The sequence below is a fragment of the Epinephelus moara genome, chromosome 4, assembly GCF_006386435.1.
Source record: "Epinephelus moara isolate mb chromosome 4, YSFRI_EMoa_1.0, whole genome shotgun sequence".
Lineage (NCBI taxonomy): Eukaryota > Metazoa > Chordata > Actinopteri > Perciformes > Serranidae > Epinephelus > Epinephelus moara.
In genome coordinates, this window is record NC_065509.1 from 13,547,547 (window position 1) to 13,554,031 (window position 6,485).

Below are 6,485 nucleotides of genomic sequence, written 5' to 3' on the forward strand. Positions count from 1 at the left end.
TCGAAATGCTTAATAGACTAAGTGCATCATCCAAGGCATTATCCAGTTTTTATTTGTAAGTGGATTTTCTCTATTTATTCTGTGTTGCACAGTAAGTTTGTGCTTATTTACACCTTAGTCTGATTAGTCTTGAGCTGCTGATTGAGCTTTTATTGCACCTCACAAGTTCTTTGTAAGAAATAGGCAGCTAAGTCATCAACAATGGTAGGGAGTAGACTGGCATGTTGTAAAACAACATGCCAATAACCACTGTTTTGATTACAGCAGTGGATACAGTTGCACAGTGTTTAGCACCCGTGAAGTCACCACAGGCTTTTTAACGAGACATTTTGAAAAAGCTTACATCTGGATTTACAGCTGAATGTCTTTTGGGGACAGAAAATCTCAATGTGGTCAAAATGTGACAGTAACTAACCAAACTGGCCATTTTGCATGTAATGTTTTTATTAAAGAGGGATTTTAAAATCCTAACTGATTTTGAAATCGGGTTGCATCACATACATAAGGAGAAACTTATGAAACAGAGATGGTCTCTCTCATCTCAAACATGCGTCCGTTACAAGATTTGAAACTAATGGGGCATCACACACTACAGGATATTATTAAGATTATCGTGCCAGAGGGAGCATGAATACACCACTTCACGTGATCTCATGGGTGAGTAGGAACAGCTAAGCCCCAAGGGAAGAGCGCCAAGCTGAGAAGCCAGTTTCACATAATTGTCACTCCGTGGAACTACAACTTCCATTTGACATTTGAAAACCAATGGATACATTTGGAACGGGGCGACAATGTAGTGCAGTGGCTCTCGTCTCACAGCAAGAGGGCTCCTGGTTTGAACCCAGGGTGGGGGAGCCCTTCTGTGCTGAGCTTGCATGTTCTCCCCGTGTCAGCGTGGGTTTTCTCCAGGTACTCCGGGTTCCTCCCACAATCCATAGACATGCAGGTTAATTGGTGACTCCAAATTTCCCGTAGGTGTGAATGTGAGTGTGAATGGCTGTCTGTCTCTGTCCCTGCCTACCTGTCCAGGGTGTACCCTGCCTCTCACCCGATGTCAGCTGGGATAGGCTCCAGCATCCCCCGCAAACCCCAACAGATTAAGCAGTTACGAAAAATGGATGAATGAATAAACAAATGAATGATGCAGAAATCGAACTTTTTTGGCTTCATGCGCCAGCTTTAATAGAAATAAATTGGGCTTTGCCTCCAACGCTGTATTCGGTTCTCTTTATAAGTCTATGAGACTGACATAGTGTGACAACTTGCTGTAATGTTAACAGTGCTTTGCATTGAGAGAAACAAAAGCAGAAGGCTAAATGAATGGTTGGGGAGAGATAGTCAACATGGGTTGTCTATTCCTCAGTGAGAACTGGAGGTGAGATTATAACTGTCAGTTTTAATATCTGTCAACAGTAGTATGCTAGCTAACATTAGCCTCAAGGGCTACTGACGTAATCATAACTGTAACCATCCAGATTTTAACTCCTAAATGTCAAACATGTTTGGAATTATTGAAGTGACCCCAATGAGCATGCAAGCAGTCCAGGAGGCTCCAGACTGGATCGTTAACTTCTCACATTACCAGATAGTCTGGTACAGATCAAGATCCCAGACCAGATTTCTCCTCCAATTGTTGTGAGGGGAGAATAAATTGTCTTAAAACTCCTGTAGTCGGCTTTACACACCTCATTTCCAAGACACTTTTGACTGTTTGTGATGTGATTCTTTCAGTAAAGATTTAGGGAAAAAATGATAGCTCTATTAAATGGCTGTTATCAGTGGCTATCAGCCTCATAGTGAAGGGGACAGATACACCTACTTGTAGGTTCAGAAGGCTATAATCAGCCCATCAAATGACCATTGTCAGTTGTCATCAGGAGCATAGGCAGTGACCTCTAGTGGCTGTAGTAATCATGATGGGAGCAAAGTCAGATGATGTAGTATAAAGAGCAACAAAGTCTGCATACGGAGAAGGTCGTGGTGATGGATGGATCAAACAAACACAGGACTCTGACCCAGGAGAATGGTGTTTGTGTCTCGCATGAAACCAAAAGTCTATGTTTCTAACTTCACATCTGATAAGCCAGGCACTGTTCTGATTGGAGACTGGGTAACAAAGCATGTAAGAATGGCAATGACTGAAAATCAAACTGTAGCAGTTTTAGGCCCGAGCCTGATTAAAAACCTGAATTCTTACGTGAAAAAACATATATATCATATTGTATTTTTTATATTAAAACATACACTACAACCTAAGTCCTGTTAAGTTTCCTCACACTACTTCTCATCACGGTGTAGCACACAGATGATGATCACCTCTCTTTGCTGCATGTTACACACATCACTCCCACTCCTCGGGAGGCAGAAGGTAATCCTACCATCTAAATTGCCTTGCAGCCCCCCCCACCCCTCGTTTTCTGTCACTCTCTCTTGCACTGTAGTTTTCCACTATATTACTTACTTTCTCTCTCTCAGTCACAGTCCACCCTCTTCCTCTCTCTTTCCCTGTTTATTCAGTCCATTAATCTCCTGCCATTTACGTACAAGTGCTGCCAGTTTTGGTTAAAGAAAGAGAGAGAGAACCTGACCCAATTCAGGCCAGGCAATCATGAGGAATTACAGCCCACTCTGGCCCAAACCTGACGGGTTGGATTGGACCCAGTCGAGCTCAGGCAGTGATTCAGAGCTCTACTGTACAGAAAGCTTTAAGCCTGATGGGATACATCTAAACGTGGCTGGTTGCAGATTGCTCTGTGCCAGTCTACGTCATGCTCTGTAGATGCCATACCCAAACAAGCAGGCAGAGAGAAGCGGGAACACCAGCACACACAGATACAGTCTAAATACCTGTATCACCCCCCCTTCCCCCTGATTCTCTGCTCCACCAGAGGAATTCAGAGGATGTTTCTGTCCTAGTCAAGGCTTGTCCTCCACAGTCTTAGGTTTACTCAGAAAATGTAGTTTATTGCTTTTTTACTTGCGAATTGCGATACATTTCCCTGCCAACAATAGTTTGTTATACTACTTGGGATATTACTTTCCTGATTACATGCCAGCAAATGGCTAATTGCACCCTTTCTCCTCAAAACTCCGACTTTGCGTGTGCGCCTCTGTGTGAATGTCAAGGTTGCCACCAGTAAGTACAGCTAAGGCTAGATAGCTTGCAAATGATTATTTTACCTGAGGGTCTTCTGTTGCCTGTGACCAGTGTTTTCCCCAAGGATCTATCTGTAAGATGGAGAGTCAGTCGTGGAGATAGGCAACATTTCATCCACCACATATCCAGCCACAAGCTCCATAAGTTCCTTGTCACTTCTTGTAGCCTGCAGATGTCCAAGATTAAAATCTAGTTTGAGTTGTTTAGCCAGTGTAGGGCTACAAGGAGGGCAAACCTTGGGTTGGGTTAATTTCCTGAAACGCCTACTGTTTGCTGTAGAAGGTGTTTGAGGAGGTATGAGTTTTGTTTTTTTTGTTTTTTTGCAGTGGAAAGAGTCTTAGTACCACTATTTAAAATTACAACATTGTTGTCTTTTTCTGTAGTGAGACCTGATTTAACCCATTTCATGACTGTCAAGTGCTAGGATTATTCTTTTAATCTATTTATCTTTTCTGAGAGTTTGTAAAAGGTTGTGTCAACAGTAGAGGAAACAGTGCTATCTCACACCTGCCCATTTTAATGTGGTTTTTTTTTTGTGTGTTTGCTTTTAGGCTGAACCCTGACTGAGGAAGGGAGGGTTAGGGCCTGTCTAGGCCGGGGACCAGCTCTCCAAGCATCCACTCCTGTTGCACGGTTGAGTGTTGTTTGCTGTGCTCTCACCTTGCACATATCTTTAGTTTTGCGTGTCTCGCATGTGTGTGTATGTAACAACACTCCCCTTTTTTTTTGAATTGGCTTGAGTTGGTCTTCCCCTAATATTTCCCCTGGCTTGGCACACTGCAACCCTCCCCCTGACTAATAGCTCTTAACTTACACAGCCACATTTTTTGTATGCTCAGGTTTTAGCTTCGCCTGGGACTGTCACATAAGTCTTTATGGTTGCCAACGAACATTGTTTCTTACATTTTGTTTTTAGTTCATACATTTAATAAACATTATTGTTATTACTTGGAAACCTTGTCACTTCTGTCCCCTTCGTATCAAACTGGTAAAGAGGAACATCTGAAATGGTCCAAGTCCTCACCCTCTGGTCACATTTATGGTCACTCATGGCTCCACAAAAAAAAAAGATGGCTTCAACAATGGAGTCCGCAAACCAATGGGGGACATCATGGCTGCTAGGTCCATTAGTTTATAAAAGCCATGCTTCTAACCCATATCTGTGAGGCTAATAACCACTGATAACACCCATTCAGTCAATTGTTAACATATCAAAGGGTGCAGTGAGCAAGCACAATAACAGAATCACTGTCACACTTACATGGAATGCAGCCATTATTGATTTGGTTAGTGGTGTGTCAAGTCAAATATGTGCTGTGAAAAAGACCTGCTTGACAGTGTGTGGGTGGGAAGTGGGTGAGGGATTGTGTCCTTTGTTTTGCATTTAGGCATCTTTCTGGTTGGTTGGTTGGTTGGTTGGTTGGTTGGTTGGCTGGTTGGTTGGCTGTGACATGAAAAATACAGATGTTGGAATGGTACTGAGTAAATTGGTCAGAATTGGTTAATATGGATGTAATTCTCAGATAAATTGGACTAACCCTGCACTGCACTCACAACAGCAGCAACTGGCACTCATGAGGGACCCTTCCAAATAATGTAAAAAGGGGGAAATTTTAATTAAAATGGAACATGCTACCTCCAGTTTGAAACTGTTCTCTCTAGCAAGAGACATGTTGCAGTGTGATGCTCTTAATGCTGCTGCAAACTCTCTTAAAGAGGAGGCCGTGGTGGATAACAAGTGTGTAACTTGACACCAGAGACTCTGGTTGGCGTGCTATTTCCTACTGACACTAACACTGTTTTCTTCTAAATGTGAACACAGTCTGTCCCTAAACTTATTCAGCAATTATGGAGAAACATTTGCATTTATGAAGCATTGAAGTTTGTGTGTACTTTAAATGTAGATAGATGAAATAAACATTTACATAATCAGGTTGTCATGGGGGCGCTGAACGTCGGCTATAAACTAATACAGCGCCATAGTATATTATTTTCAACACAATTTTTTGGAACCATGTACATAGCCTGTGGACCGCCAAGCCTGGGAAACACCACTCATTAAGTTAGGTTAGCAACAATACGTTAATTAACTTACCTGAAGGTCTGTTGGTGTTCAAACAGTTTAGTATAACATTTGAAAGGGAAACCACCCATGCATTTACATTTGGCTATAACTGCACCCAGAGCTCTACTGGCATGCATTGCTAAATGCTTGACAGCTTCATTATAATCCAAGTATTCTGTTAAGATCAAACCAGATATTTGTACTCTTTAGCTGTTTCCAATGAAAAAGGGCCACAGGAAAAGCTAAACCCAGACAGGGGCATGTAAGTCCAACATTCACTCTCCTTATAGCTTTGTCTTTGTCTGTGCCAACTCCTAAAGGAAATATCTGACTCTTGAGCTGCTAAATATTCCTTTATGTAGGCTACAACAGCTTGTCTGAAATTTTCTTCAACTTAAAGTATGGAGTTAGTAGATCACAAAGCACTCACATGAGTTGTTTTAGAAGGACCCAACAAACCACCTATGCGATCATTTAGGTATGAACGCTTGTTAACTTGTGTTTACTGGATACAGATACCCCGCATATTTGATCGGGGCCCAGCAACTTCTCAGCCTTTGCTCCAACACCGCTCCTTTCATGGAAGTGAGAGCAGCTGTTTCCCTTGAGTCAACACACATCAACTATCACTGTGTGATTAATTTTATAATTTGTATATTTACACTGCTGGGTAGTTGTTAAGCTTCCCAGCACTCCTTGCCTACTTGTAAAGTAGAGTTTAGTTCAGCAGATTTATCACAATTCAACAGACAGATATATGAATCTGAGATAATAAAAGCTGTCTTATTAAAGTCAAAGACTATTAATACCCTGGTGGTCTATTTACTTTGAGATCTACTGTGATTCAGATGGTCTTTTTTTGTTGCTCTGACTGAGCTGGTAATACCCCACAGACTAGGATGTTTATTTAGGTCACATTATCTCTGAAATTTACCGTTTACCTCAGCACTTTGGTGGAGTGTTTCACAAAGCAGTTGTCAGAGATAGGACCCAGCCAGAACACTGGAGGGGAACAAACAACTTATAAACTTCTGTGGTTTCCTAGTTGCTGACATCGTACGTGCAGGAGTTCAGAGTATTGGTGATGTAAAGATATTGTTTTAAACATCCTGGTTGTTTCAGGTCAGTAGAAAAAGCGGTGCGTCTGACTGTTCATAAACGACGTATGTGCAAAGCACACATAACATAATAGAATAGCACTTTATTTATTGAAATTACATAATTAAAATTCTCTCATAGCGCATCATCTCTGTACATGGGAAA